This window comes from Varroa destructor, unplaced genomic scaffold (genome assembly GCF_002443255.2).
Source record: "Varroa destructor unplaced genomic scaffold, Vdes_3.0 BEIS01000004.1, whole genome shotgun sequence".
NCBI classification, from domain to species: domain Eukaryota; kingdom Metazoa; phylum Arthropoda; class Arachnida; order Mesostigmata; family Varroidae; genus Varroa; species Varroa destructor.
Genome location: NW_019211457.1, coordinates 11,700,232 through 11,713,605, shown reverse-complemented (window position 1 = coordinate 11,713,605; position 13,374 = coordinate 11,700,232).

Genomic DNA, 13,374 nt, shown 5'->3' with positions numbered 1-13,374 from the left:
GTCTGAAAAGGAGAGCATGACTATAAACGTGAGCGTTTATAGTCATGCTCTCCTTGTGGGACTTCTCGTGCGAGCCAATATATTCGTCGTCGTCCTCGTCCTCGTAGACCCTTCGATAGTATACGGTGGTTAGCACCCATAAAGTGTATTTAGTCATAGATATTAGTCCACCAATTAACTGATTGACGAAAAATCCACTTTCGTAGAAGTTTACAGGTACGACAGCAGAGTTTTGCCGAGATGTTTTCTCGAAATAACATCAAAAAAAAACGCTGCTTCCAGATCGTTACAATCATATAGCGACAAGGCAAAGATAAACATGGAGCAAACGTTTTTTGCACCAGTCTAATACGCAGATGCTGCTTTATTTGAACTCTGTTAGATTTTTCTTTCCAAATATATCAACCTTTCTGTTTCCTAAACGTTTCAATGATTAAAGAAGAACCAAAAAAAGTTCAAAGTACAATTGGACCACACCGGATAATACTAGAAAAATGTAACGCGGATTTTAATAATAACTACAAGAAGTCGTATCTCCTCGATCGGTAGCCTCGTCTGAGAAGTTTTTCCTCTTTCGCACTTTATATTTTAAATTCCAGACATTCGATTCGTTACTTGACACGTTGGCTTCTTTTGAGACAGAGAGAGAGGGGGGAGAGGGGGGAGGGATGGGGGCGAGAGAGAGAGAGAGGAGAGGGAGAGGGGGAGAAGGGGAGGGATGGAGGGAGGGAGAGAGAGAGAAGTCTGAGCGTTTATTAGTACTGAAATGATGAATGATAGTTAAAGCACTGGACAATTTCTAACGGTGCTAGTAATTTATTGTAAAATAAATTTGTTAAAATGTCTCATTAAAAAGATGTTCTACTGCAGATTCAAAGACTACGTTTTTCGAATATATGAGACTTCATAGATCGCAGTCTGTCTCCGATAAACTCAATTGTATAACGTTTGGTATACACGTATTTGACTGACTAAGGCTGTACTGGTGACGCTGTTAACTGTATATTGCTACTGACACAAAGAAGCGCGGTGCTTCCCTCATTGGGTAGATGGATGACAACTCGGCCGGTGAACGAATGAAACAACCGCTACGCTTGTTCAGAGGGGGCGTCACGCAGCGGATGATTGAGCGGTCACTCCGCGGCCGGTCATTTTAAACGAATGGATATTATGGGGTTGACTAAATAACGTTCGTGTTGAGCGCGGCGGATATCTCTAGCTCTTCCCTATCTGACTATACGTATATGCCGTATATATTTCACGGAACGTCTATCAATCAATTGCAGCTTTATTTTCTAGAGCTTGCTGTGCGTCCAGAGGGCAAAATGTTTGCCAAGAACGTTTGGTTTGCAGAAAACGAATGGTATTAGAATTGTTTATGATGTATTCGGACAACTTAAATCATTCGAGTATTCTAGGCCGGCAATCTTATCTATAAGTTTTCCAGATGATGTCAGCAAGTTATTACACGATTTAGAAGCTGGGCACCCATTTGTTGGTAAGATAGCTTCATCTATAGAAAATGTATAGTATTCACAAGCCGGCTGGAATGAGTCACGTAAGCATCTCAGGCGTATCGTACTTGAATACACAGACTTAGCACTTGCATTTAAAACCAATCCAACCTACGCCCAATTACCTTATATTCTCTGTATAAATGGCGCTTAATCAAATGGTACAATGGCAAAGACTACCTCGTGTCACAGGCCGTTGATGGCAGGCTTTATTTTTAGAATTTACCACCACATATTGTAGTTTAGATTTTTAACCCAAATTTCCTACTAGAGCGCACGATATGTATGTTAACTTGACAATAAGGTATTTTTTAGCGCATCAGACCTAAAGGATCAATTATAAGTTTATGCTGCTCCGAAAATTCCGTCTTTGACACTTGAACACATGAAAAATACCGTACAATCGTTATAACTGGAAAGCAATTTCTAATCCATGTATTTCAATGTAAAGCCTCAAAACAACTTGGAACGTTTAATTAGCTCTCAAATCGCTCATGCTTACTGCCATTCTACTACTGCCATTTTTTATTTTCGCATTTAAAAAATGTATCAACAATTTATCAAGTATCTTCGGTAATGTTTCATTCTTTGTATTGTATGTAGAGAGCTCTTAAGTTTCTCTCACAACACAAAGGTACCGAACTGGATATGTATATCCATTAAAGGCGTACATAAAATGGTACATTTTGCCAAAGCGTCGTCCACCGCTGGTTCATGTATAGGACGAAACATTTGTCCACTTCTATATTGCATAGAAGCAAATTAAGAAGGATCTCAGTCTTGGATGGCCCCACTCTAGCCCCCTTTCTGTAACTATTGTAATTGCAAACAATAACTAACATTGTTACTCATTGAAAAAGATCCAATTCATCAAACTGACAAAAACTATACCGCCATAATAATAATAATAATAATGGCTGAATATTGTTGTTTTTACGGATCCGCTCTGTAAAGGGAGGTTTCTAATCGATGTATATAATTCAAATCGCGCTTGTTGAAGATTTGTCTATAATATAACGTAGTTCCCGTCAGGTTATACAGAACAATAAGACACGTATATCTATCTACCTACCTATCGCACTGCTATGAATGAACGTTACATAAAAATTAAAGATCTATGTCATATCACAGGACTTAGGCTAGTGAGGTAATCTGCTGTTCGGTTCGTTGCGGTACTCAACAAATGCCGGTATAATCAGGTACTTCTAAGAGAATCCATCGGTTGAGCACCTTTTGACTCTGATATATATAAGGCATTCTATATCGAGATTTTTTTTCATGTCGCTTCGTCGTGTTTCGGGACATAAGCATAGAGGCACAATTAGTATTCTTCATTAAGCATTGGCTATATACGAATTTAACTCACTTCTATTATATAGTATTCATTGCTGCCAATCTGTATTTGCCTTTTGGTATGTGCGTCTATGGTTCTGCTCTTCTAAAATAGCTTATGCACGACGGCCGTATTGACCTAATATTTTGCGGCTTGATTGAGCCTCATCGTAAGTTGGACTTCGTCGGGAACTTCAGCGTTTTTACGAGAAGCGTTTTTTTTTTTACTTCGTAAAAATTTAATGTTGACTGAACTTGAATGATTTGTCTATCGACCGTCGATAACTTCTAAAATTTCTACACTGATATGTTATTTTTTACGAAGAAAACACTGATTATCTCACGTATTTGCTACACTGAGAAGCGAAATTGCGATCTTTGCTCGAATGAATGAGGGCTGGTGAACTATACATATGTGAAAGTTAAGAAGCGGATTAGTTAAAATTGTCAAATTTACAGGACGTTTCAGTATAAGGAAATAGCTGCAATAACATGACGTCTGTACACTAGCTGTTTTCGTTAAGCTAATAAAAGTCAAACGAAGAGGATCTTAGGTTCTCAGTTAGATCTCAGTTAGGTGCAAAAAAGTGAAGCCGAGTGAAGCACATGGGCCCATCAAGTCCTCTAGCAACTGCTATACATATTCAACACAATGGTAGATTCATCAGGTCAGGCGCAATTGCTTCTTCGGATCACTGATGTACTCCTAGGAGATATAATGCCTCTGCTGAGCCTCATCTACTCCTCCGCCGCTGATGACCAGGAAATGCCCTCTGCCCGCCTTCCGCTAACGTCGATCTTTCTGACACGTCTGGCCACATTAGTGTTGGTTATATTTTGTGTGTTTTGCAATAGCGTCACATACGTAGACACGATTGGATCGTCTAACACTTCATGAAATGCAATAATAAAAGGAGGATTCTCGCTGCCAGGAGCAATATTCCTGCTCAGTCACCCCAGTCCGATGTTGTACACCACATCTGCACTAGTAAGAGCAGCCCCTCAGGATCTGCTTATGAATCCTCTTATTTGTATCCATTATCGTAATTAGTTCCCCTTAGAAAACGGAGTGGATAATTGCGCTACCAGCGAGACACACAGCTGCGGCAGCAGCGGCGCGGGGGGGGGGGGCTGACCCAGGAAACCTTTGTACAAGAGCTACCTCAACGTCGCCCCAACCGCTGCCTGCTCCACCTCATTGTTGTTTGAGAAACACAGTCACAGCCCTAGAGGGAGATGAGAGAGAAGACCCGCTATCTGATAGAGTGCGATACCAGTCGTTCGTGGCCTGTGCCCGATGTCCAATGTCGCTTTCGATCCACCACTGTCAGCCTTGTTCGTTTGCTTCGATCTTCTTTTCATCTCGCTCATCGTCGTTCACTATGAATAGAGCGTGACCGCTGGCTTTTCCCAGCTAGCCCTCTACCTTACTGGCTGTGTTAACATTCGCTTGGACACATGCAGTACGAATAGATATCGCCGGCAGGGCGACAACCGTTCCATACGGGGGTGCAGGAAGAAAAAAAAGCGTGAGCAGAAGAGCGGCCAGTAGTGATGCTATGACTACCGGGCTACTGCTACGTATTAAATATCTCCAAGGCGTCTCATCCTCCGTCCGCAGTAAGATAAGATAACTCTGGGTGTTCTGGGCCCGCTAGTCAGTCCCACGCTAGCTGCCCACTCATAAACCGACAGACCAGCTGCTGGATATGTGAAAACCGGCGGCGTATTGAACCTATAGCCACGGGATTGAGACTCCCCTAGTTTTCGTCTTGCTCCTTCTATCTCGTATTAGAGCTCAGGAACTCGGAAGCCCGGGAGCTGCGTACAGGAGCTCGGGCGAGAACGCCCATCGTTGAGATGAGGCGAGAGAGACAACGAGTCGGTTGCTACACTTTCATCGTGTTTTTCGCTTTATATCTCTTGCTGCCGAGTGATTTATGTGAATCGAACAGAGATAAAGTGCTCTCCTTAGCAAGCGATGCATTGGAGTGGTAGCTCTAAACTTGTCCGCAAGCCTGACGGAGATGATCTGGGCGGAGTTTTCAGTGTTTGGAAGGAAAAAAACTAGCTTTTTGGCCATATGGTGATACACGGCATGAGAGTATACAAAAATACATATCTAGATAGCTTTTTGTCTGTAATGTTTAGATATGATTACACACTGTAGCCAACATGCGTACGACTCGGTGGATCTATTGATAAGAACACCACGGCCTGGTGAATTAAAATGAATCGCGTGCCACCCTTTATGACAATGGAACGTGGGTAGAATTTAAAGTTACGAATTGTTGATTGGCTAAACGGATAACTTCTAGTGGCATTTATTACTTATTTACAAAAACGGCTCGCTGACGACTATATCGGCCAAGTGGGATTACGTTGCTTACCGCCATTGGAGCGTGAAGAGGTAGCGCTCCGTTGAAAGATCATATTGACGACAGTACAGGACCAACTAATTGCTACCTGGCCGAATTACTGCTAGTTGGCGGGTAATATGGTATTTTCTAAGGAAAAATTACAAACAAGTTCATTATTTGCTTATACCTTAAAGGCTGTAAGAAAACTTAGAACTATTATTCAAAATGGGACTATTTATTTGAGAATCAAGCACGTGAGAAAAAGGTCGGCCATCGATCTGTCTTTGATGAAAACGTAATAATATGATCCGGCCTAATTTACGACGATATCCGTTATAGTACTTCTCTTTTCAGCATCTTAGGGGTCACGCCTAAATGCTTAGGTGAACAAGAAAAAGAAAGACGTTGAATTTTAACCACAACCGCAATATGCTAACATGTCAATTTCCTCTGAGTGGTATCAAAATCGATGTCCTTTTTTTCTCTCGATGGTGTTTTGCGTATTTTCGCGCGAACCTCGACCGTCAACTCCCGTCACCGATATACAATAAAAGTTAGCGGCAAGTTCGAGACTCTCATGGGTTATGTTCAGGCTGAGTTGAGAGGTAATTTGTGGGCTGTTTCGCATCTAAGTAGACCGTGCCTTTTAGGTACCATGTGCTCTATGTAGGCGTTTACTCGTGAAGGGTTAAGCACGTCCTTAGCAAGTGCCGCTTACGACGATGGCAGCGGCAGCAGATCCCCCTAGTCGTATGCTAAATTTCACATAACGAAGTTGTTATGAAAATCGGCTTACCGCAGCGTGTTATACGCGTCGTCCGATGAACGAGGTGGCAATTACATGTGGGGTGATAGCTGAGCGGAGGAGTCGACGTACAAGGTGTCCTTTATAAGTTAGAAATAACATCAAACCGAAAATGAGGAGATGAAAGCATGCATAAAGTGGCCATTGTCAGTAGCTGTAGTCAATCGTTTGAGCTATATTAACTTTGGGCCTAGGCTTTGTCAACCGGCGCAGTCTGGCAGATATCAGCGGAGCAGATTACACTTCATATTATCCTCGAAGCAGACCGCTGAGTTTTTATGGGGAAAATTAGTTCTTTTCTGAGTCAGATCTACGCTTCATTAATAGAATCTGCGGAAATTCGTCCAAGACGTAGACTATTATCAATAAAAACAGTTGTAATAACATTAAACACTGCCAGATGGGTAAAAGAGCATTGTTATTATGTACTATAGTTATGGAATGATGCAATTTCAATGACAGATAAATTTATTGGAGCACTTGTGTATATGAACATACTATATATACACGCAACAGAGGCAAGGAAAAATCGTTTGCCGTTTCAGCCGTATGAGGAAACTAATGTAATAGTAATGTTCTTCTGAAAAATTTGTGCTACGCTGAGGTGAAGCACACAGATGAACGTTATGATTTGCTACTACTTCTTATGATGATTAGCTTTGTGTACATGTACACCTTTGGTTAAGAAATTTTCTTCAATTAATTTACTGGAACCGATCATGTGTAGAATGTGTTGCACCATGTTACTGTCTAAGGTACCGTTCTAATTATATATGGTTCCGCTTCTATAGTGAGAGCGTACTACAACCCGCGGCGTTTGTGGCCGACCCAGGGATTCTCCTGACAGCTTGTGTTACCTGTACGACTATTTTTATCTATGATTGTGTATTGTATTGTGCGGTAGAGGTATAAAAATCCGTCAATTTTTATCGCTCTTCCTTTACAGCTTTCCGCAACTTGCTGCCTATTCACGATCCTGTAGTGCAGTATGATGTATTTTTTAATGTTGAGAAAACGTCTTCTTATAAAAATTTTATTAAGCCTATAAGCTACTTGCGTTTTTCTGATATATTTGAATAGAAAAGCAATCCTGCATGAGAAGATCGCTTTAATGTTGTTGCGGTGTCGCGTTAACAATCATCATCATCAGATGTCTGTTACTTTGATTTTTGCTTTTTTTTCCCGCACTTTCAAAGTTGGCGGTCTGGCAGATGATGGTTAATAACTAATTCAGTCGATCAAATCTTAGTTGCTCACCTTTGCTGGTAGTAGTCGGAAGCTTTATAGAGATACGGTGAATACGGGTCATAACGACGGGGCACTACAGTGTCAGAGAAGGTATATAGGACCATTTAAAAACCATTTTCGTCATATGGGTTATATGAGCCCTATGGAGCTCGTAGATCTCGTTTGAGAGATTTGCCGAATATCCTAAAGATGATTCTAGAGTAGCATGGTATTTATCCCGAACTCTCCCGCATTTGGAGCATCTATCTACATGTATCGCCGCACTCGTAAAACGCTATATTCCTGCAAAACGTATGGTGAAATCAAAGCGAGTGACAACATGTCCGTAAAGCTATTTCGCTTTTTCGGAAACAAAGGAACCCTATCAATCTACGCAAATTTTCGCTCCAAGTTCCTAAGGTTCGTTTTGAAGGCTTCCTCCGCTGGGCGTTTAGAATGACAACGTAGGTCCTCGGACAGCTCTGGTGGGTCGGCTCTGAAAAACCCGTGGAGACTTCGGGTCACTATTATAGGCCCAATGCTTTTTTGAAAAGCGAGGCTTCGACGCGACTTAATTGTTTGAAGTTCTCCAGTATAAAATCTTTCAAAATGACGCGTATTCCATGTGTTGCAATTGAAATCTAACATTTCTAACGTCGACAATATGATCCGCGGCTAAGGTCTCGTTGGTCATCCAGCAGCTACCGTCCGCGACCCGTCTTCATTGATGCCATAGCTTTGTAGCTACTGCAGCTGCTGACAGCTTTTCCGTCCTTCGTCGAGGTCCTCGTGTTACATAGTTTCTTTTCGCCGTTTGCCCTGCGTTCGCTCGCTGTCACTCTAGCTTTCTTTCTCTCTCCTTCTTTAGTTCGTTTGGGCAGAATATCGTCCGTTCACGTTTAGGCATGCTGTGATACGGCTGCCAGAGAGCCACAGCACACCAAGCTATTCTGTATCTGTGAATTAATTATATTACTTTATAGGTCACGAAGCTTCTGACTTTCTCATTATCACGAGTGTTCGTCTATTATTAAGCATTAGCGGCCAGAGCAACATACTCTCACCGACTTTTCATGCTGATTTTTTCCGTGCAGCAGCAGCCCTATATTTCTGGGATAAGAGAATTATAGGGGCTCCCGATCCACATAACCTACCTATGATCATCTACTGTTTTCGTCGCTCCTCTGCTAGTTTAGTATTATAAAGTCACAATACCTTTAGTATGCAGTTTATTGCTGTTTCTCGCAATGGCCGTTAAAATCATTGCTCGTCCCCATTTGTCTGTCTTGCTGACCCGGCATGTGTGCGTTTAGCTTGAAACGTATTCCGATATTTTATGCAAATACGTCTATGTATAAACATACATAGACACAGATATTGTTAGTAAGTAGGTGCATCAGGTAGAAATCTCCCTCTTTGTTCTCTCCATTCTGTTTCGCCCCCAAACTGGGTCGTTTCCGTTACCGATATGTTGGGGAGAAAGAAAAGAGGTCAACGAAAGCTTGTTGTTTTATTTCTCTGTCTCCACTTTCTAATAAGGCTTCTACCACTGCTGCTCGTAGCCGTGGTTGTGCAGGACTGCGTCTCTGCCCACGATCCTTGTTCCACACTCACTCGGGCCATCAACACAGACTAGACTTGGGCCGAGAGTACTGAGAGTGCCAGTCGAGCCTGCCCCTTCTCCCGACTCTTTAGTTGCGACGTCGTTGTTAAGAGGTATGGGACAGGGTGGGCAAAGTGAAGCAACCGAAGGCGAGGCAGCTACATTCGTAAAAGCGTAATTAGCTGAATGACGAAGATCAGGAACGCGCGCGCGATCTTGATCGAGTTGCTGCTACTGTCGCCGCCAACGCGAATGGCTGGATCCCCACTCTCCGGCCCACCTTCCACAGCGTTCTTGGCGGTGATGACGACGGCGACGATAGCAGCAATCTAAAATCGACAGGCAGAAAGCTGAACAAACTGTTGTTATTGTAACAGTTTGCGTGGGCCAGGCTGATTACGCCCTAGATTGCTCGGTGCAACCAGCCGCTGATGAGAGAATCAAAGCAAAAAGACAACCACGCGGGTCTTGCTCATGCCGCCTCCGCTGCCGCTCGGTTTTGTCTCTTCATGGTTGTTGTTGCAGGAATACCACCGCCACCGCCACCGCACCAGCATAAATACAAAATGGGCATGGAAAGAAACGTGAGGATGAGGGAGCATTCTGCATGAGCTGGGCGGTGCTGTTGGGGACCAGCGAAACACGAGGACCATCATAACGTCGGCGCCAGCAGCAGGTGTAGCAATACTGAGATCTATGTGTTATATACCCCTCGCTGTGGTAGCTGCTATCTTCGATGCGACATTCTGTCGATGTCGTCGAGAACGTACGCGTAATAAGAACAGCGATAAGGCAAACATAAACAGACAAACAGGACATTACACACGCGCACTCCCATCGCCTCCGTAATCATCACCTTCATCAACGTGCACTTCGTTCACCAATGGCAAAAGGAACGACAACAATAGCCCCCACATTTGCAATGTAGGAAAGGGGACAGACAGACAATCGCAGAGCTAATGCAGCGAAAAACAAAGGCAATCGAAAAAAAGAGAGGAGAAGTGTGACTGAAAACTATAACCATAGCCGGACGACGATTGGTGCTCGCTGCCATTACTTCTGTCACTCGTCATTTTCAGTCCTTATATTTTATCAGCAGCAGCGTGTCGGTGGCTGATGAAGCTCGATGTATCATTTTCCATGAGTTGGTTATGTTGCCATAGCAACGAAGTAGCGCTAGTGTGTTACCTCTGGGTAACAAATTATTAAGCAGAAGCACATAATACTAAGCGGCAAGATATTGATACGAAAGCAAGCATGCGTACGAAACGTGGCAGGGCAGATAAGACGAGCGCTTTCTCTCTGATACCTAATACAATGAGTTGGCTTTTCGGAAAACACGGTACGTTAATTTTGTGAGCTCTGGAGGACCGAAAAGACATAGCTACCAAAAGCTAATTTTAAATTTAGATGGCATTTGCTCTATGCAGAAGTTGAGTAATTAGAAAATTTTATAATATGATCCACTGGTCCACTTGTGCATAAAAAGGCCAAACCCATGATCGCGTATTCACTTAAATGATAATTTTATATAACAACTAATATAATAATAAGTGATGCCAGAACTTGCACCTGTGTTCTCGCTGAGTGACAAAACATGCAACAAGCCTTGGCAATATTACGCTGATATTTACTAAATTTAGGAATATATTAAAGAACCGGAGACGCTTTTTACAGACTGATTTTTTCACAAACGAAAACGTTTTTTTGGGGGTCACTCTTCCAGCGATAGCACAGGTCGTTGTTGTATTCTTTATGTCCTTCTCAATCTGTCCCCATAATCATTATTGAGTCATTCCCATTTGCTTTTTATTTCAAAATTGTCCTGCAGTGATACTATTCCTCCTGCATCGTTGAACTATCCCTATTTCTATTCTCCCTGCCCAAATCATTTTCATTTGCTGGCGGATAGAGAAGTATTCTTGCTAGCCTTGTCTATCTGTCTTGTGTTTATCTTACCCTCTCCCTGACTTGTACCCTTTCAGTTTGTTCGACCTGTTTCGGTGGTCCCCCCCCCCCCCATAACCCGAATAGTTCGCTGTCAATCCGACTCATCCTACTAGCCGCCCCCCAAAAAACAAAGGCAAAAATGAATCGGCTTAGAAAATAAGCGAATTTTGAGGGTCGGTATTGAAAATGAGAAGTTGAAAACAGAGAAAAACGATTATATGAGAACTCGCTTCAGAAAAGACGAAACAAGTCAGGACAGGAGCAGGAGGAGAATCTAGGGAAGAAACAATGATACCATATCACGTACTTTATGAGCTGACACGGATTGTAGAAAAAAAGCATCAAGACACAGTTCTTGAGGAGGAACGAAGCTCAGATTGGCCAGACTTTTCGATTCCCTTTCGGGCGAATTCACTTGGCGATCATCACTGCTGTGGGAGTACTGCACAAGGGACTCCTTCAGGATAAACAGGCTAGCCTTTCGAGAAAAAACGAGAGGAAGAGACGACGAAGGTGGCGCTTACTTAACACAGACGCGTCGGTAGCCAGTTGTGTCTCGTCTTTTTAGTTGCTGGATGCATCCATGGTGGCGAGCAGAAAAGAAAAAAATGGAAGACAAAAAAGGTTTGACAGCGAGACGGCGACGACGACGACGACGAAGACGAGTAGAAGAGATTTTCCCGTCTCTAAATCCTTAGGAATTATCGGAGAGCTCTAAAACAGTGGGATCCCCTAACTACATATCAGCTAGCCGGGTTGCCTTTCTCGTCTTGCTTTGGCACGTGAGCACGGCTCGCTGCCCAGACCGGCTCGTCGGGCAGCCAGCGGCCCTATATACACTCACACTTCTGTTAGTCGTCGTCGTCGTTGTCCACGGTGTCGAGCAGCACTGGGCAGACAGGAAGTGCGTGGGTGTACGCACAAGCAAAGAAGCGATAGGGCAGGCGGGCGGTTGGACAAGCAGACTAACTCGATGGGGACTTGAAAAGATGATACCAGATAGCGGCGTCTGCGGCACCAGCAGCAGTAGCGACGGGCACAATGCAAGCCCAGAAGTTTTCCTCAAATCTTCGATCAATTCTTGCAAAGAGGGAGAGTTGAGCGGCTACGCTGTTAGGAAGCTACGCAAGAAAGCCAATGAGCAGTAAGAAAAAGGGCTTTAAAGTCTTCAAAGCAACTTTCTTCCATCGTTTGAGCGGCGTAAGATATACTCGTACTCATGCGCGAGAACCAGGAAGGATAAAGACGGGCAGACGGATAAAGAGACAGAATGATAGATAAAGCGAAACAACAGCCATCAAAGTCCGAGTAATCTTGTCGTCTGCGTATTTACACACGTTTTTCTATCTTGTTAAAAACTGCTGTTCTAATATTTTGGGACTGGTCCAATTATATCAAATATTAGGGCATAATAGGGATCGGAATCACGCCGGCCTAAGAAAAATCTATCGTTATGCCGATTAGTAAAAAAAACAACACGTTATTATAGACAATGCTACCAACATCCATCATTTAGGCGCAAATTTAAATCGCTTGATATACGAGCTGACTTAGCGGTAGTAGGGTAAATCGAATGGCTATTTGATACGTTGGTCCTAAAGTAAAAGGATATTGGTATATGAGACGTTATATTAACATACCTGAATCTTCCTTAGATTTAAGTGGAGTATCACAGACACCACATTTATTGCCGAAATTCAAGAATATTGCCATTTGAGTGATACCACATTACCAGAAGTGTTTATACAAAAGTATCCTCAAAGCCGATTTGTCCGTTTTCTTAGCCTCTCTTCTTGTTCCTGCCTATCTATTCATTCAATGCTATCTATTCACCTCCGGGCTACTTACGAGTTGGTATTATTTACCCTTCGTAACAACACCGAGAGGGACGAACTCTTCTATTGCCTTTACCTTGTATGCCACCTGCTAGGCCAACTGGACGGCCCCACCGCTGGCTCGTTTGTCACCTGCTGGTTTGTTGGTAGCCGCAACCATCCCCTCACAAACGAAGTTCCGTTGTCATAATGGGACAACGCGATGATGTTGATACACACAACTGCTTCTGTTACAAGACTCCACAGCGACTGATATATTCCTCCGGGGCAAAAGCTAGTAACATCGCCGGTCGAGGTAAATTTGTCACATACTGCCGCGACTGCCTATTACCGAAGACGGGGAAAGGCTTCTTGCCGTTGTCGCCTCTTGTCCTTTCGTGCGAGAGGGAGACCTGCAGGAGTCATTCAGCTCTGGTAAGACAGACTACCTACTATCCGACTTGCGAGCTTCGGAATACTTTGCGTACGACGGCAGATAGCTTCGAGTGTCCAAACGGTTACTTTATATACACTATGTAGGGTAGGCGAGGAAACAAAACGCAACTGCTGCGTGTGTCTGTATGCTATCTGTTTATTATTCGTTTATCACCTAACTTTTACTCCCTGCTGGTATCTACTATCTTCGACCGAGGTGACAAAACGTATTTGAACCCGCTGAAATAACAGCCAGCTGAAGACGATGGCACACGAAAAAGGCATAGCTCCCAGAACCTGATAGTACAGACATAGACGGCTCTTGCAAGCTAAC